General features: G+C 39.9%; 1 protein-coding gene across 21 annotated transcripts in view; it reads right to left on the reverse strand.

Annotated features, from left to right (window-relative positions):
• The window catches only part of LOC125767427 (uncharacterized), a 429,126-nt gene that overhangs the window by 141,524 nt on the left and 267,411 nt on the right, over positions 1-20,191 (reverse strand). The window lies entirely within an intron of this gene.

The raw sequence follows: 20,191 nt of genomic DNA on the forward strand, positions 1-20,191 counted from the left end.
TTTAAGAAATTAAACAAACACCCATAAAAGCGCATAGCAGGCATGTGGAAAGAGTACAAAATATTTCCTTCTCTTACCGTCCCCTTTCCCCATTTTCCTCTTTTCAACATCTTGTGTTCGAAAGTTTTTTTTTGTGAGCGTGTCGTTTGAGTAGCAAGCGTACGGAACGTGATCGAGCACGTGTTCTGAAATGAAAAAGCGAAAAGACGCACCAACCAGACGGAGCTGTAGAGTAATCCGTACGTCACGAGTAACATCCAAACGATTTGGAAATTTCCAAAAATGGATCGAATTTTGGAACATGGAAAGTGGGGAATGTGATTCTTTTTGTGCGTGAAGCAACATGCAAAACAGACAGCCTTAACATGATTCACCATTATGTCAATCTTCATTCAAAGAAAAGGGTTCCGTGTTTAGTGTACCCTCACTCGTCGTCCTATTATATAAGTACTCCGGTGTGATTTGATGCTGGAAATCGTGTAAAGTATAGCGCGGTTCACAACAAACTAAACCGAGTCCAATATTCAGCTGCCCATCCATCCCAGGTCAGACGTTTATTGAATTTAGCGTTGAAAAAAGAAGAGTCTCTTTACTCGATTTTCGTCCGGAAACCTCGACACAATGCTTCACTTGGGTTGTCCTTGTAGCAGTTGCCTCCAATTATCGGAACAGAAAAAACGGAGAAGTAAAATAGACATGTTCTGCCTGCGAGCTGTCATAAGTTCATTCCGGCAGCAATAATGTGTACACGATTTACATGATTATCGGTTATAATGGATGAGCTAGTCAGATGTCACTTTACCGAGCGCGCTTGGTGAAAACGGGCAGAACTAGGGAGGAGAAACCAACCAAATGTGCATTTCCTAATATGGCTGAGGGGGTATGATCAACATGGGAATGCACTTTATGCTTGGTAAAATGCTTAGCGCGTCAGATACATTTACCACTGTCAATTGACTTTTATTACTATGTTGAGATAATTGCTAAAGAAACAAAGAAACCCGAAAATGAACATGAAAAATTAATCGAGTCAATAAATCACTAAAAATGTAGCAATTGGTCATATTTTCATTTTAAAATATGTCTAAAAAGTAAGATAACTTTGAGCAAAGGGATAAAACAGAAAACACCATAATGCGTACGCATAACGTTGACCTATATTGCGATACAAAACATGGAAACGGAAATGAAATGCTAACAATAACAACTCCAACCAATCGAAGATTTCTAATCAAGCCCTTACGGTTATGGTTATTGTGCCTCTATTGTATTCATACCCTTGCACACAGCATACCCATGAGCATAACCCTTGACCGAAGCACTATTCACCGACTCCGAGAGCGAGTAATTGAAAAGAAAAACTTCCACAATAAGGCATCTTTGCATTGACCGCACAGACGGACACGCTCATTGGCAGAACTCTTGCTGGAAATGATTACATTGTGCAACTTCATCGAACGCATCGGAGCCGATTCTCACCGGGAAAGGAAAATAACAAAAGCTAATACGAGCAAAAAACCTGCAAGAAATGTGCACTGTTCGCAGCACTGCACAAGTTCGAGCTGCAACCACATTCGCTTGATTAACGTTGAATACGATTATCGTGTGCTTCGAATTACTGCGTAATGATGGGGTTATCCTCATTTTAATTAAACTATTTCTCATCAACAGATACTTCTACCGTCCTCGGTTTCTGTTTGTTTTTTTTTGTGTGTGCCTTCTACCTATTTGGTGCGGAAAATACTTTACGTAGAAATGGTAGGAAGTCAAGAAAATCGAACCAGTTCGAACAAAGACAAATGATGCTATTCCACCGATTTCAATGTGAAAGTTTTCCGAGATGCTGCTTTTCATTGTTCACTTTCGCTACTGTTCTGAGGAAATGTCACTGTATACACACATACAGTCGCTGCCATTGCTATTGTGGCGTTGCGGGTTGGGCGAACACATTATGCTTCGCTGATTAAACGCAACGTAATTTTCCGCCGTTCCGCCGATCGTCTATCGCTTGGGAAGTTCGACAAGTAGGATGAACTGTTGGTACTAACATAATGACAACATCTGGTCGGTTATAAGGCAAACCGCAGCCTTTTATCTCGTGCAGCTGAGATTATTGTAATGAAAATAAAAAAGTTTTCAATTGTTGTCTGACAGCAGGATGAGCAAGAGGTGGATCGAGGAAGAAAACTTTTTTTGTAAGGTTCTGGTACAGCACGAGTGTATCTTTGCAAGGTTTATTCTTTTATATGCACTATAGAAATAAATTTTCCAAGGTTAATAATTAAAATTATGTAAGTGAAGGGGCCAGGGAAGGGAAATCGGGGACGCCATACCATTTCTCTCATTCCAAACCATTGATTTGTAGCAAGTACGGTGATCCGTGATCTGGCTATGTTCTAAAATTAAGTGTTTTATGTTTTGAAATATGAAGCAGTTATGCTAAGAAGAAGAACGAGTGATTCCATTGTAAAAAAATACAAATTGTTGTGTGTAATAAAAAATGGTTTAAATATGTTAAATGACCCAGCTTACGAGTGATACCTCAATCTTTCAATTTCGAAACATTCCACAAACCGACGATTCACCACGTGTTCTATTTTTCCAACCACATGTTTTTTCTGGAGTTTAGATAGAAAAAGGAAACTCCCCACTTTCGCAGAATAAATATTTGTTTCGAAAGTGGAAATCCTACAGGAAACTCCACAGTTCTGCAGGAACGCAGTAGATGCACTTTTAAAATCGAAACTTCCACCAAAGTGTCCTCATTGTGTGAGTGCAATAAACTCAGCGTCATCCCGTAATTGACCGATTATGGGATCGTCCGTCATCACTGTCTGGTACGAAAACGAGATGATACGTTACATTGCACAAAGTTACTTCATTCATCGTTCCACTACAAACGTTTGTATGTACGCCAGAAAAGTGAGCGTAAATGGCGTAATCAATCAGTAGCAAGTCAGTGTGAATTTTATGATGGATGCTATGCTGTGCTACTCTTCACACTTCGTGATTTGAGCATAAATTTGAAGAGATTTTTAATTTTACGCTTACTCCTTGGCGCATAGTTGATCGAACGAGTGATCAATTATCCTTCCGGATGGAGTAGGTGACCCGAAAATCAATCCAGCATGAAATACACACCTGAAAAGAGAAAGGAGAAGAAAAGAATAAAAAACAAGCATTATTTTTCAGACGATCAAAAGAACATTTTTAATGCTCGTTTAATAGCCGTGCTCCAAAGCCATTAAACAACCAAACTTATTTTACGAGTTTTGCCCTAATCTTCGTTGGGTCTAGACACAACAGAGTTCACAATGACGGAGCAGGACCAGATACACAACCTCATGTTTACCAGGATTGCTTTTCTCTTCCTAAACCATATTTTAATCTTGATTTTGCAAAATAATTCCAAACCACATAATTGTGGCGGTGAGGAAAATGGCTGGTGAAGAAGCAGAGGTGACACGATCGTAAAATTGTACATTGGGTGTAACTCATTATCATATTTATTATATCGCTTTCAAATTAACATTACCACAAAACAGGCCATAAAATGCACGGCACGGTAGCTTGAATGTAAATTTATCAATCCACCTAGAGCTTTAAAATTCGCATGTAACGTTTTAATGGGGGAAACCGTAACGTATGCAATTTTTATAAGAGAAACCATACTCATAGTTGGTTGTTGGAAAAGCAAAAAATGAACAAATCTATCTGTAATTACGATACAATTTCATTATGGAAGTCAGTCATTAATTGCATGTTCAAAATTCCACGTAAAGAGTTCTGATTAATTTTTCCAAAACATTATTTCGAACCAAACTGCAAGGTGTCGTACTAACTGTTATGAAAGTGCGAACGATGTGGTGCGTGAGAACTGAAGCAAATGTGGTGACAGTTTTGTCACCATTAAAGCCACCGAAAATGTCACTGTCGATGATTAATGTTGAGCACCATTTCGGGGCATGCTGACCTCCGTTGCCTCAGCCTGATGCAGGTGTAAAGCTGACTTCAAAAAGGCAACCAACTTTTTTCAACTTATGAAAATAAGGGTCTAAAAAGAAATAATATAAAACCTCTGCCGGCAGCATAATTCATCGGAAGAAACAACAAGAACAACCAACTCAATCACATCGACCAATGTGTGTGGAGAATGAAAAAATAAATAAAAATAGTAGACCTACGTCTATCAACTTCAAACAATGGTTGAAAGGCAAATAAACGAAACGAAAAAATAGATAAATATGTGGAATAAACCATAACACGTCACAAAACACACTTCTCTCTGTGTCTCGCAGCTTCCTGCAGGTTTCGGTTTGTCGATAAAAGTCAAATTCAAAAGCTTAAGAGCTTTCAACAGCATCGACCGCGTGCGAGCATGAGTTTATCCTTCGTGGAAAAGCACAAAATCCACCGAAGCAGAACAATAGCCGAAACAATAAACACACCATAACCCGGTACACTTCGTCGTTGTGGCTGGTTCATATCTGTCAACCGCAGAAAATAAAAATTAATCAACGAAATTGAACTGTCACCAAGGATGTGGCACAGAAGGCGCCCGATCTGGAGTGTGCCGGTGTGCAGGGAAAAAAAGCATCATTCAAGAGTGTTTATGTGTGCGAGTGCGTACGGCAACCGATGCGTGACACGCACCACATGATTCGGACAGGATTGGACGCACGTTTCGCTTTGAAACGGTTCAGTTAGCTTTCTGGTTGGTTTGACCCGACCGTGTTGGTGCTTTTGGTGGTATCGAACTGATATCCGAAAACTGTCAGAATCCGTACCCGTGACAGGCGCGATATGGTGTACGATACGCAATCGGGTACGGCCGTGGAATAAGAGGTAAGTTCTTCCCCGTCCGGGAATCGGATTGAAATGCAAAGTCATCGATTATTTAATATTTATTTATGAAATTGAAAATTAGTATGCATATCGCTTCGGTCTTTATTTATGAGTGGCGGTAATGAATAATGAAATATGGCGCGTCGGCAAACGTGCGAGTTTGCTTCTTCCTTGGTTTCATTTATCCGAGCTGCCTATGTCCGCGTACGTTGCAATCATCATCATCATCACTGGCAAATGATGCTCTAAGCACGATAAAATGAGGCAGTTAAAAAATTTCCCCAGGCTCCCGTCACTGTCCACGTTCGGAATTCTGGCATCTGTATGACGAACGTGCTGCAATGGTACTGCAATGCAACCGCCAAAGGGCCAATGGAAAATGACCCGGTGCAAGAATGGGAAAATGCATTCAGAATGCACTGCTCATGGCGCAAACGCGCGAAAAATGATATCGTGAAAGAAGTGGCTGCCAATGAAAATATGTACACCGGATAAACAGAATTTAAAGCTAAAATTTATTTAAAAAATAAATTGTCAAACACTCAGCTCCAACATTCTTCTTCGTAAAATTATAAAAAGTTCCAAATCATAATTGAAAATCGTTGCTAATGATTTGGGCAAGAATTACGAAACGCACCAAACTTAACGAATTTCTCTCATCGACCAAGCCAATTATGTAAAAGGCATTTATGAGCTGGCAGTTTTGTTATTTGTCAAATATAATTGTTCTCATTATTTATATTCCATTGAACGATAATGTTTTACCCTGTTCACGCTTTAAATACTTGTGCCGAATGATTAAAGACAAGTTTATTTTGTGAAATCATTTCGTTCGCCTTTTTCTTGTGGTTAGCGTTTTGATTAATATCTCTGCTAACATCGGCCCTTTTTCCATTTGTTGTTTAATGTTTTGATTTGGTTTGTTCTTTGTTTCTTACCCGTCCCGGCCAAACAGAAGCTCCCCAATGCTCTCCATCATATAAAAAAAGTTTTGTTTGATAAATGATATACATTCCCGTCCCACAGAAGCGAAGACAGCAAAACGCAACCGAAACGCTGCAACATCTGCGTTCGATTTGGTCTAATTAAAATTCTAAGCTGCCCCTGGTTCCATCCGCACACTGATGGGGAGAATCTTTTTTATTTTACCTTTTTTCCACAGCATCTCAGTGTTTCCTATACACAGATGGATTCAGTCCAAGAGACGCAGTAGGTTTATGATCCGCTTTTGTTTGTGGTATGCTCGAGACGACGAGAACGCTGGGCAACGGGCAAAAATGTATAAATCATAAACGAGCCATGAAAGTACAAGTGGCCTGACGTTTTGTACTTTTGCGAAAAGCGACATCAAAGATATTGGCTTCCTTCTTACCTACTCACACTGGGAGAAAGCATCAACGTGACGAATCAGTAAACCGTCGCCAGTCTCGACAGACTCGACACCACCGTTCGTGGTTTACTCCAGTCGTATATTCCAACCGTTTTTAAGGGACAGTCCCCCACGGTAATGCTGCGGCATATTATCCTGGCCTTCCTTGTGGTTGTCTCTTTTGCAGGTTTGTTTATGTGCGGCTGAAGGACGCATTGTACGGGATTGCGGAATCAAGCAAGGAATTAAGTTTTATCTCTGTTTATTCATTGCGCTCTCGTTTTCGGATTCCGTTCTCGATTTCACTTTCCTCATCAACAGCCGTTACCGTTCTGGAACCGTAAATACATTTGGACACTCCATTTATTTCTACTGTGAGTACTGCACGAAAAACTGTAACCTTCAACATGGCAAGGGAGTCTAATAATAACTGCCATGTATCTTCCCTCGATCCTAAAACGCCGTCACAAAAAGAAGAGAAAATGATGTTCAGAAGAAAGGAAAAAAATCCCAGGAACACCCAGGAAAATTTGGATGAGGAAAATGAGCAAGACAAATTTTGAAGCTACTGATGGGTGGCTCAGGAAAAAAATGTCTTTAAATGCGTGAAGCAAAGTGATGGTTGATACTAAACGCACACACACACATACGCACTCATGTTCCATGAAAATAGGCGAAACATTTACTTGTGTTCATTTCCGGTTCACCCACTACTAAACATACAAGGACAAGATTTGTGCGCATAGCAATAGTACGCATGGTGCTTGTCCTTCGAGATTTTCCATGTCGATCCATTGTGAAGAAGGTAGGAGATAACACCGAGACAGAAAGAAGATGGTTGCCGTCCTCATGATTGTGTGTCACCAATAGATATAAAATATTGAGGGGTTGCCTTTTCGTTCAGCCTGTGTCATTGTTTATATGGTGTTGTTGTTTTTTTACTTTTCTGTATCCCCAAAGTAAAAATGTGTCCTTTTTCGTAGCTTTCAAACCAAACAATCGCTTGTAGTAAAGAGCGGCGCGCACATGATTTTCCTAACTTTTATGAAGCCGTCATTTGGACGAACGCGTTTGAAGCACGAGAAAACCAAATGGTTTGGGGCCGACTGAATGTTTGATTTTGTTGTTGTTGTTGTTGTTGTTGTTTTCTACGCTGGCAAGAAATTCTGAATTGAAAGGAAGAAAAAAGCTGCCCTTGTGCCAGCAAATTCGCAAAAAAGGACGCATTATGATGTGCCACCGGTTTTCGCCTTCGCTTCGTGGAACCACCAACAAGGGTGGAGCATTTTTATTGGTCAATCATAAAAACGAAAATGGTACAGGAATCGTTTTTCAACTTATCACACCGGATGTGCGCAAATGCGTGATGATTGCGATATGTTAACAGACCCCCACGGGCAAAAGAAGCCCGCCAGAGTGTTTGCTGGTACGGAAAATGTAGAAGAGGATTCTGATGAAGTATCCATAAAATGAGAGAAAAATATTATTGCCCAACCATGAGCATGATGGGACGTTGCTCACAGCGAGGAGAGGAGGATTAGTGAAGTGATTCCTGAACAACCAGAACATATCATATTGGTGAAAGTGAAGATATTTTGGCATTCGTGTATTAAATCATCATACCATAAATCACTACACGCTAAAGGAACGTTGAATACAGTCTCACAAAAGGACATTTTGCATCTCGTGGAAACATTTACGGAGGAATGGTTTTTATTTATCAATTATTTTATGCGCTTTGAGTCCTAGGTAGTGCTATGCATTTGAATAATAATAAAAAATAAATAAGTTTTATTATAAATCAATAAAATTATTAAACAAATATATTTAAAGTTCGTTATAAACTTCCATGTTAGTACAAATATGTAATAATGACTGTAAAGTCGATATTTTACAAATGAGAAAACATACTAATGCGTATTTGTGTCAACACATTGCTCAAAGACCACCCAACAAGTGTTAGACGACCACAACAGCAGTTGTCTAAAAAGGCATCAGCCAAACTTGAACCAGAATTTCAACACTTTCATCCATTGGCACACGCTCTCTATGTGATCGGCTGTTTTCCTTTTCAACCGCATCCATCACCAACTTGTTATTCTTAGTTTTTCAACCCTTACAAAACATTCTTCTCGCTTCACCATCGACGACCTGCCAAAGTACCAATTGCCAAGGGATACACACCCAGCGAATGCACATTTAAAAGCGCGTCTACACTTGGTCGGAGCTGATGCACATGGAGTAGAATAAACAAAACATGGGGAAAACCAGCCATTCGAAGTTTTGGTACGAAAAATAAACAAATTTTCACACACTTGAGCAATCAAGTGCCACTCAAAGAACGATGGACAGACATCAACGCGAACAGTTCATATTGAAAAGGGGGGAAAATAGGATGATTCACGGTTCAGTCTAGGGAACCTGATGTGTATTAGTCCGATTACAATTCAAAGTAATGAGTTCTGCGATATATTAATGTTGCAAATAATATCTCCTTGTTGATCTGAACAGGGAACGAAATGGGATTAACAAGACACCGGTGTCAAAAACTTCCACCAAAAAGTACATCACTGCTGGCATTTCAAGAAACTTCTCAAGAGTAGTAGAGAGTGTGTGAAAATTAATTTTGGATACTTCACAAGCACTTTCGCCAAGAGACGCAGTTTTCCTTATTGTAACAGAGGACTTTCTTAGTACAATTTGAGTTTTTTGTATGCGTGAGTTGGCACCAACACAAGTATGTACGACCTGTGACCACTTCAGACGAGTTCGGGGCTCGAACATTCTTGTGTTACTTCCCGGCAAGACTTTTAGCAGCTTACCCCCCACTGAAGTGTTTGATGGAATTTTCTAATTATTCCTCCGATTGTTTGCGCGAACGCTTGATGTAGGGCTTAAGATGTGGCTCTGTGCTAGAGTGTATGTTTGTGTGCAGCCTTTCACAACCCTAGGTATTAAAGGATGCTGTTTTGTTTGAAGCGTGTGTGCGGCAAGTAAACAGGACACCCACTCATTATCTCGAAAGACTAGGCAGAGGAAGTGTGCTCGATGTCTCATCCCACAGCGTACGTTAATGCGCGGTTCTGGTTCATATATCAGCCGTGTCGGAAGATTGGGCTTACTGGAGTTGTCTGACGGTTCGAATAACACCGCATCACGACGACGAAAGGCTCAAAAGACCGCTGCTTCCCATTGAAATGAGACTCCCGGGGAATTTTCTCACCTTCATCGTTCGGAAAGGTGTTGAAACATGGTAGCATTGATGACTGCTGCGGCACAGCGTGTACACGAGTACCATCTCTAGAAAGTCCTTCAACCCAAAATCCGAAATGCTGCATAGTCGACTTAGTTTGGTTGGAGTAGTAGGATTTGTTTTGAGAACCTGAAACCGTTGGAATGCACGCAACGTTAGCATGGCCTGCAATTGCCGCGGTGCTGAATGTTTAGCGGCAAAAATAACAGGCATTCTACATTAGTCTCATTGCTTCAAGATCATAAAGGATATTCGGTTGGGTTCTTAGACAAATGACATTTCATTTTAATAAATGAAATAGATGAATTTTTCAAATGCTGAAAGTGATAAATCTATGTAATTCATATAGACCGATTCATTTCTTCAATATTTTTTCAATGATTTAATTGAATTGCCTTGCTTTAAGTTTGATGAGCGAATTAAGTCTACGTTAAACCATTTTTGTAATCTTTAAAAATCATCCCATTCACCATTCACCATTCACCAAATCGTTTTGGTAATTGTGTAGCGTACATCTAGATTAAACACAAACAAAAACACAAGTAATGTCATTCTTGCCGTGACTTCTCAAGCGTCTTAAATCCAACTTGTACCAAACTTTACCCAAACTCGTACCCATTAGGCGTCGATCGTTAGCATACAAATGTACTTCGAATTGGAACCAGCATTTAGACTGGTGCAGAACAACTTCCTTGTCCACAACGAGCAAATATAGCAGTAAAATAAGTCAAACCATTTAATATCCATTATCTGCTATACGTGAGCAAGATCCATTTGGAAGGATGTGAGGTTGTGTTTCTTCCCGCACATTTTGTAACCAACGTAGCCAACAAGCAACCAGACGCAACAGTAGAGTTGGAACAAACCGGGATCCACCAGTTACTGGTCCAGAAATTACAGTCTCCTTTCTCTGTCCTCCTGCTAACTAAGCCACTAACGGTGCTCGGGACTACGTTTGTCGGATAGGGTATTTCCAATTTTTTGCCTTTTTTTCTTCATGCTTCGGTATTCCGTTTTCGTTTCGGGTACTTTGAGGTTAATTTATGCTTATAATACTTCGCTTAGGAAATGAAAAACAAGGGTGAAAAAATAAGAAATATTCCACCATGTGTCTGTCTGTTGAAGTTTTCTTTGAAATGGGCCGCTGGTAAAACGGCACGCGCTCGTTTGTCAAACAAGGACTTGCTAAAGTAGAGGTCCTTTTTCAAGTCTGTTTACGAGCGAACGTCTTACAATGGAAAAGAACAACTGTTCCGTTGTGGGTTAACGGTAAACAAGATCGAATGATAGGCGTTCTTATGGGTCTTTAAAGGCTTTTCCCTGTTTACCGATGAACTGATTCACTTTCAGTAGTTTGGTTAAGAAATATCACCAACAGATGCAGATGAAAGTGGTTTATCTTCAATCGCCATATGTTTGCCCTATTTTCAAACACTTTCGAAGGTGTGTTTTCTCCAGTGAATCCCTAGTATGTGTCACGAAAATTGACAACCTTTTGGGTGGAAAAAAATGTCTATTGTCGATGAGCCTCCAAGCGCTACGTGCCCAAGCATAAATTGAAGAATCGAACACGGTAGGTGTTAATTATGCTCACATCTCGCATGAATATTCCCCTTTACACCTGTCAAGTACTTCATGACAATTGTGTCGAAAAGAAACCTAAACCTTCTCATAACGCTCACTTTACGTGTACAAAACAAGCACGGCATGCAAACGGTCTCCAAGGTTTTAAAATATCATTGCCAGCAAAAGATACTTCTGTTAACTCAAATGTCCTCTAACTAATTGTTTCTGACGGCTGATTGTCAGGGAAAGGGATGAAGGGTTTACTTATTTACATACATTGGATTTTTGAAACCGTTTCTATCTTTACTAGTATTTCTTTCAAATTTCATGGTTGTTTTTCCTCGTTTTGATATATTTTTATTCCAACCATGTCTACCTACTACTCAAACACGCTTTTATCCCAGGGCTTACTGGTGCTTTCGTAATGATTGAATTTAAATGCACTATCCGACAGTTTCAATAGTCGGGGTGTTGTAGGCCAATGTTTGATTTATGACTCCCAAGCTGAGTAACCGTTGTACCATCCCCACTTCTGGAGCGGATATAGGTGTTGTTAAGTTATGATACAGGTGTGGAATAGTTCTGCCCCTTTGCGTTAACAATGTAACGACACAATTGCACAATACCTCAGGGGGCATCCACTCGTTTGTGAAATACGAAAGTTATAAATGTTTTACAAACGATGCTCAACCTAACGGTCAACTATCGGAATATGGCTTGTGTGCGACATGAACGATAGCTGAATGTTTCATGGTTTTGATCCATGGTTGGAATAACGAAAATTATTTTAACAAGAGAACAGATAACTTGTTTGTTCTATGAGAAACTTCTACTAAACATTTATCACAACCTAACCGTTTACATCCCAATAGCTCTGATACCATCGTATCTTTCATGTAGTTACGTTAACCTGTACAATGCTTCAAAAACGGTTCTCAGGTGAATAAAATAGAATCGCCCTGCTCCAAAAATCATTTTTTAACAATCCAAAATAAATGAGAACCTATGTAAACGACATCTCAAACATAGTGGCTAGGTTTGTTTGACTATTACCGAAAACATCATCTCCTATAGAGGAGCATAACACGAGAGGAAACGAAACTAAACCGTTCCAACCCAAAATCTGTCTTAGTTTCGAATCCTTTTTTTTGCCTTTTTTCGTTTCATGTTAACTCTTTCCTGTAGTACGATCTTGCTGCACTGGAACTATTGGACTAACTTTTTGTGTCTGCCATTTATTATCGCCTGATGTGTGTCTCTCGCAACCAGATGAAGGCTTTGTCCCAGGAAGCTCAAAGAAGGCTGATAGAAATTTGAATAATGCTTTTCAATTGTCTTCTTGCTTTATATAACCCCTGAGCAGCACTCCTATCGCTGTCGTTGCACCTAAAGCTTCAAGGCTTATCGCTGCTGGAAATGTTTGAGGACGTAAACGACGTTAGGAAGTAAAGCGACAGCTATTGGTTGGCCACTGATGGTCAAAAATATTCCAACGTCTAGAGGGATGGTACTGTGGTCAAACCCTTTAAATCCCCATCTTCCCTTCCTTCGCAGTATAACTAACCCTTTCCATGTGGAAAAGGGAAAGTTCCGGAGCTTAATTGCTCTCCATTTTCAGAATATTAGACATTTGGGATCAAGTTCATCCGACGTTGCTGAATAGAACACCCCTTTTACCTCCCGCTTGCTTTCCCTAATTTCTTCAACCTTAAAAAACGACAAGCTTTTTGCCAAATAATCTCTTTGTTGAGCAAGAGTCATAAAAATAAACATTTACTCCTATCCTGCTCGGCTCGAAGCTAGCATGGAAACTCCAGCGAGTAAAACAAGTATTGGCGGGTATGCATACACGTCCAGTTCAAGGCTGTATTTGAACGACTCGATCAGATGTCAGAATATCCAAACCAGAGTTGCCTTGATGTTGCTCTCGACCAGCTAGAATGAACATGTTCACGGATTAACCACCCACGGGGAAGACATTTAAAACTGGAACCCGTATAGCACCTGGTGTCTTTGGTCTTGTGCAAATAGTCTCCCCTATCGAACGGGTTGTTTGAGTTTCGACTTAGGTAGCACCATGCTTAACGATAAAATGCTGTTTAGTAGCGTGAGTACAGCCATTTTTATCGTCACTAAACGAGGATAGGATTCCCGGTGTACCCTGTACAATTTCAGACACCTGAGCATAAGAAGAATTGATTTTCTCTTGAAACGATGTTCTGCAACGGACAGATTGATACGCCCACTTTCAATTCTGTTGGAGGCAAACTGCACTTCTTCTCAGCACATTTTGGCTTCACGGCCTCAAATTCCCAACATCTTCTACCAGAGTGCTACCTGATTTAATGCTTTTTTTTCCTGTCTTCAAAATTCTATCCAACCGTACCATCTTCCGATGGTTGCGCTTCGTGGTGTGACTCATTTTTCAGAGACTCGATGCTACGATCCTTACCTTCACCTCCACACTGAACGATGAACAAATCGCCGCAGTCGATTTTCCTGACAGATCTGCGCGCTTCTGGTGCTTATTTTGTTGCTGTCAGAGCTGTTTTTGCAGCATTTTTCTACTTTTGGACGCATCTTAGTTCGGCTGCGTGTTTTCTCCATCTTATATGCCCACACCCACATTTTCACAAACCTTAAACATGATTTGTTGCTAGGATGTTGTGCTTCACAAACGATTTGAAACACACGCTTTCAAATGGAAAGAAAACAAAACAAAAAGCACGATGACTTTAGCAAGTGCTACACAATGGCTAAACGACAGACGAATCGAAGCAATCTCACGAAACAAAAAAATGCATATCAGAACAAAAACTTCATGATGAAACCACACACTGCAAAGAGGGAAGAAATTCTGATATTTTTTTCATAATGATCATAATTGCAATCATGAAGCGAGTCAAAGCCAGAAGTGCACTGTCGGAAGACGCTTTGAAACAATATGAAAATAACGGGAAAAAATCTGTTTCATGCAACTAAAAACATAGAAACGGGGATGATCTGGCGATAAGCAGCAAAGATAGACAACGTTTTCAAGTGTTTTTTGATGTTTTTTTTATTCTTTTACCCTAAACCTGATCAAAGCATAATTGCTTGTCTTTCACCGATGGGATGAGCTAGTTCGCTATGGTGAAACATTGTTGTCTTCAGTACTTCAAGCATGTCTTTAGCACGCGCTTTGAAGGAAAACATTATGATAAAAGGACAAGCAGCTAGGGCAAGGCAGTGAAAAAAAATGTTTCGATATAAATATTCTAAGTTGCGAAATATATTCTATTAGGAAAAACATTCGTACGATGTCATCTGAAAATATGATATAATTTTCTATGCTCATATACAAACGTTAAGCTACCTTCATACAGCATTGTAGGTATATCTCGAAATAGAAAGAAAAATTTACAATGAATATTTAATAGACTATCATCTTCTGTGAAATTATTCTGGTGTAAAATATTTTAATCAAATATAACTGATGTTATCGTTCTCAGAAAGTTTCAGGTGGTTTAAATAATATAATATTTTTTGAAGAAATTGATGCTAAATGTTCTGATTGAAATTTAAAATAAAGAAACAAACGAAAGAAATTAATCTCGCAGAATTAAGGATTAAATAATTGCCAAACAGATTACTTTACAACACACAGCAACAGAATACAGATATAAACAATTCATCAGTAAGCTGAACGCTAGACGTACAAATTACCTAAAAACGATGGATAACGTAATTTGTCTAATTACAAAAGAGAACCCCATCGTCAAACCCGAACAACAGCCTTCCGCTACTACCAATAAGTACCAGCCAATCAAGTGGAAAACATTGCTGGAGAAATACTTCTCTGTTGTACCACGTAACAGTCACGAGCAGACTTTGCAGTCGGTAAAGTGCAATTGCATCCTTTGTTGGAACACATTAGAGATACCGTCGCGACGTGACTCCATAGCCAGAAATTGCCAACGATTGTTAAAAACGCTAGACATAAGACCTCCTCCACGCTAATAAAATCAAGGTAAAGCACTCCAACAACCAGGTGCTTATTTAGGTTCTCTTCTTGTAGAGGAGTAAAAGAATTTTCTCCCTTTCCTGGGTTTGAATTTGTTTTCTCATCTACTTTCTTTGCTCGTGCGGTGTAACATTTGTTCGTGATGGAGAGTGCCAATAGAAAAAGAAAGCGCAATGTGTGTGCCTCGTAAATGTGTGTTTGGAAAGCATGAAATCAGCTGGCTATAGGATACGCCAGAATCGAAATGGATTCTTCAGGAATGCAACCAATTTCAAATCGTTGCCAATTCGAACGTCGTTGATCGTTTCGTAGTCACCTTCCTTTGGGAGTAAACCGGATTTGTATGAGGACAGTGACATAGGTCATGACGGTAATGGAGAAGGATTTTGGCTTCACAAACTGCTCGCCGGAACCAACATCCATAGGGTTTCGCTTCCTGCAATAGTGGACAAGTTGTGTCAGTTGTTTTTAGACGCTTCGTCCGCGTCTGCCGGTGGTAAAAAAGATCACACAGAAAAGACGTGCCGCTAGTGAACAAAAAAAAACTGTGCATTGCAGATAATCAAGCTTTCTCTTATACTTGTAAAGCTGTGTCGGGATGGTGAAACAAAAAACACATCGGTGTGCAGAAGTGGTCGTAATATGAAAATCTAATTTGCTTTCGCATCCGTTTCCGTCAACGAATAAATTCGTCGTCCAAAGAGGGACATGTTCGCAGCGGAGTGAATCTGCTCAGGGAATGATGCACTTCCTCCCTAGTTGCATCGTAGTGGCAACTGGAACTTTGAAATTCGCCAAATGAAATTTCACTTTTAACTCTCTTTGCTGTAGCAGTAACGTTGCTTTTCGTTATCAGTGACAAGGTTTTTGCTTTCGTGCGCTGTTTTATTTTATCTGTTTTCCTAAAGTGACACAGATCGATTTGTCCCGACGGTATCATCTCGCTGAACTCTTTCGCTTCGTAGATCGACCTAAAAGTACTTAGCAAGCGAAACACGCGACATTGGATATAATATAACATGCACTCCCTGCCTTAGTACATTCTGTCCGTACTGTCCGAAACCTCTTCTTCTACTAAAAGCCTCCTCTGTGCCTTTCTCCTTATCCATTTTTTAACGGCTACGCTTATTTTCAATGCACTAGACAGTGCATCACGGTAAGAACAAATTTCAAGCAAATTAATTTATAAAACTTTCAACCCCTACCACTCGAATAGCGCGTGGTTGAAACTTTTTCGTCGCTAATTTTATTCCAAGCATCGTCGAGACAGTTCTGGGTTCCGCTGAGCTTAAGAAGCTTGCAAATTGGCCTCAAGAGTGCAAATTGTATTCTCTCGGAATGAAGTAAAGTTGTTGCGATGAAGCCGGGATGTTTTGAAAAAGAAAAAAAAGTATACGATTCTGAAAAATAAACCGTTTGAAAGGCAAAATGAAATGGAAAAAAATAGCGCAAAACGTTAAATCACAAACGCACTCACTTTAATAATAATCTGATAGAAGTTTGGATGGGGTGGTGGTGGTGATTAAATATTTAAATTTCTGTATAATATTTATTTGTTGTGAGAAAAGAGATGAAAGAAAAACATTAATTCAAATAAAGTTTTCATCAGCAAGTGTGGGTAAAACAATTAGCGTAAACGTATCCTAGCGAAGATTGCATCAACATGAGCAAATATTTTAAAATCATAATTTTTTGAAGATGATTTAAAATTAATTTTAATCAATTTAAAACATGTTCAAAGTTCCACAAAAGGAATCAGATACTTGTTATAATCCAACAACACTCATTTAACCACTCAATCCCATCTGGTTTTCCGCAGTCCCGTATCTTTTTACAGAACTGCCGATCAGCTTCTTATCCGCCATCATCTTGAGCGCTGAGAGGTCCTTGATCCTTCCCTTTTCTATAACTTAAATCCCATTTCATTGAACAGCTTGTGTTAGGTTTTCCGACGACGTACAAGATGGTTTCAGTTTACTGAACTACCAGTCGTCTTCCGACATCAATCAACTTCAATGGGAAACGACGAAAAATGATCCCGAATTCTTATCCACGAGTCGATCCCTTTCCTGCACACATCATCATATAAGAAGACCTTTTCCTAGACGAGTGATTTTGACGTCTGGTGACGCTCTTTATCTTCATTCCTATCATCCGGTACAGTATTCGGGTCAAAATTAAATCAGCAAAATAATGTTCAATCAAAAGCAGTAGGACGAAGAGCAAAAACCACGAACAAATACCCTCGACCTTTGGTTTTGTTTTTTTTTTTTTGTTTTTATACAAAATTACAATCCGTTTTACTAAATTGTACCATTAGAAAAAGATGTGAAGTCTGGGTTCGTAGGAAATGTTTACCTATTCAGTGTACAAAAACTCTGCATTATTATAATGGCTGTCGATTTTCGGTAATATACTCTCCCCGTACGAAATTCAATCGATCGGAAGTTAACGCCTGTCGCCGAACGTGCAAGAAGTTGTTGCCTTCCTTAATGCGAACAGTTTTCGCACTAAAAACCACCCTCCATTCTATGTGCTGTTTGATCGAGGGCGAAACTTTACAGGCCTGTCCTAAAATGGGAACTCAACACCTGGTGCGTGAAATTAGTATGAAAGTTGTTCTTTCTCATACCAGCCCCTCTTTAGCTCGTGAATGTGTTGCAGGCGTTCGTCCTTTTTTTCATTTTTTTGATCTGGTGTCGTAATGTTACCCGCTTTAGTCCAAATTTGATCGAGTGCTTCAGATATGGTCCAAATATCCCGAAACTACAACCCCGAAGCGCAACCGAGGCAAACATAGAGAGGGTATTTCCTAGATCCAGAATCGTTCGGGGACATTAGGGGTCCTTTTCTGTTGAAACAGAGAGCAAGAACGCAGGTAAAATATGTGTGACTCGTGCCAATTTGTAACACCTTTTACGGTACACCACATCACCTCCGTTGCACATCAAACTTTGCCAACTACCGGAAATTGTTCTACGACATTGTGTGTGAGCAACTGTACTCATGTTGGATAACGGGCCGACGACGAGACGAACCAAAACTCTGAGAACACATAAAAATCAACATTAGAATAATGACCTGTATCCGGTCAAACACATATACAGAATGGAGGCCACAGCTTCGTAGGAAAAGGAAAACTTTCGCCCTCGGGAGGTATTTTTTGATGCTCCGTCGGTGTACATACATCGTTCCAGAACTTTGTATTCCTATGTCGCATTCACGTCTTTTGTTGGCATAAACTGTTTGCCTCATTTTATCGTTCTATGTGGGGCTTTACGTTTTGGGAAAAGTGTGGCTGGGAGAGCGTGTTTGGTCAAGCCGGAAACCACATGCTCTTTTTCTCATTAGGCAGCCTGCTATCGTCCACGAGAGAACGATTAGACTAGTTAGCTTCCGAGTAGTCTTTGATGGAGAAGAAATGAATTAGTAGAAGTTTCTGTTGAACGCAGTTACATCAAATGCTTGGCACTCTAACTCTTATATATTGTGTTATGCTAATTGTTGAACTGTTGGTGATGCTGGTGTGGTAAAGTACTCGTCTTCCGCATTGCATAACGACCTAAAAGATAATGCATAAGACATAATTGATCTCACTACAGATGATGGGTAACAATGGGCGTTAGTAAATAAATGCCGAAGCAGGAGAACTGTAGGCACATTAATACAAACATATTCTTTTATGTCATCGTAGAATTAATGTAAAAACCTAATTGCATTGAATTTGTTATTTAAATTTTACTGATTTAGATATTGATTTTTTATTTCAAATCAATGCAAGTAACATGAAACTAGTGAAATCGCTTAGATGCATCAACTTTTCAGAGGATTAAAATAAAAAAAAGATACCATGCTACAAACCTTCGTTCCAGAATGAGGATTGCAGACACTATATCAAAGGACGACTCAACGATTAGTCTGACCAGCAGGCGAACGTGTTCTATCATATGCAAAGGAAAAAGAACTTCCCTCATGTGCGAGTATGAAATGAATTTTTTCTCTCATTTATCTACCGAAACCGCTGTCGATTTTGTGAGGATAAAGTTTAAGCGGTCCACTTTTCAGTTCGGCATTTGTGTGTGTGTGTGTTTTTTTGGTTTGTTCTTTCTTTTTCTCACCCATTTTTACTTCAGAAAAACGTTCCTGCTTGTTTCTGGACTTTTAACATTTCTAGGTCTATGTTGAAAGCTCCTGGTTTTTTTAAACAAAACTCATTCGAATGCATCCTCGAAGCAAGAAACTTTTTTTGTTATTTGGGTTTGGCTAGCCACCCAAAGAAGATAGAAGGAAACAGTAGAGAAACCTAGTTGTGCCTTACGTTCGCTACGTTAAGCTTACGGATTTAAAAGCTAAAACTTCCGCCTTCGAGAGCTAACGAGTGCCTCGATGTAGGGCCGTCTGAAAGCATTCCGGGCAAAGTGAGGTTGCGAAAACTAGCATAAAAAAGCAGGGATTTTCCCACATCCCCAATTTTGGAGCCGTTGATGGCAAGCGAAGGATTTAAACTGATTTCATGTCCCAGCATCCGAGAAGCGTCCTTCGTCACATACATGCAGAGAGTTGGTGGATACGTGTGTGTCTCCACATTATGCTCACCATTTTCATCGTCTTTTCTCACACAAGCGACATCCCGAGTGTCGCTAATGCTCGCTCAAGTGTAAACATGATGTGAAGTACGTCGTCTCGTCCTGCCACCTAGATGTACGTGATGCTCGCGTAGGACGATGGAAAAGATATCTTCTCGCAGATATTTGGAGGACATTACTTTCCCGCCATTCCCGTGTTCATCCGCACAAAAGATGAAGATACGCTTGCTGGTACGGTTAAGCATGATCCACAGCATCATTTCCGATGCAATCCACTTGCTACAGTGGCGAAAAGTGAGAAGGAAAAGAGGAAGCTTTTGCGAAACGATAACGGTGATACACTCGACACATAAGTGCATCGTCCGCGTAAATGCACTTGAGAAGGTGGGATGAGCAAAAAAAAACTCACACAGATTCTCTGGGCAATAGTTTGAGAAAAAGTATGTACGAAAAGCAAAGCAAGGCAAAAAAGCTCTCGCTTTTAATTTTCTCTTATCATTGTCGGTTTTCCCGTGTTTAGCTCCCCTTCCGTTCGTTCTCTTGGAGTGAGTAGTGGGACAGATAAAGTT

Source organism: Anopheles funestus, chromosome 3RL (assembly GCF_943734845.2).
Source record: "Anopheles funestus chromosome 3RL, idAnoFuneDA-416_04, whole genome shotgun sequence".
Taxonomy (NCBI): Eukaryota; Metazoa; Arthropoda; class Insecta; order Diptera; family Culicidae; genus Anopheles; species Anopheles funestus.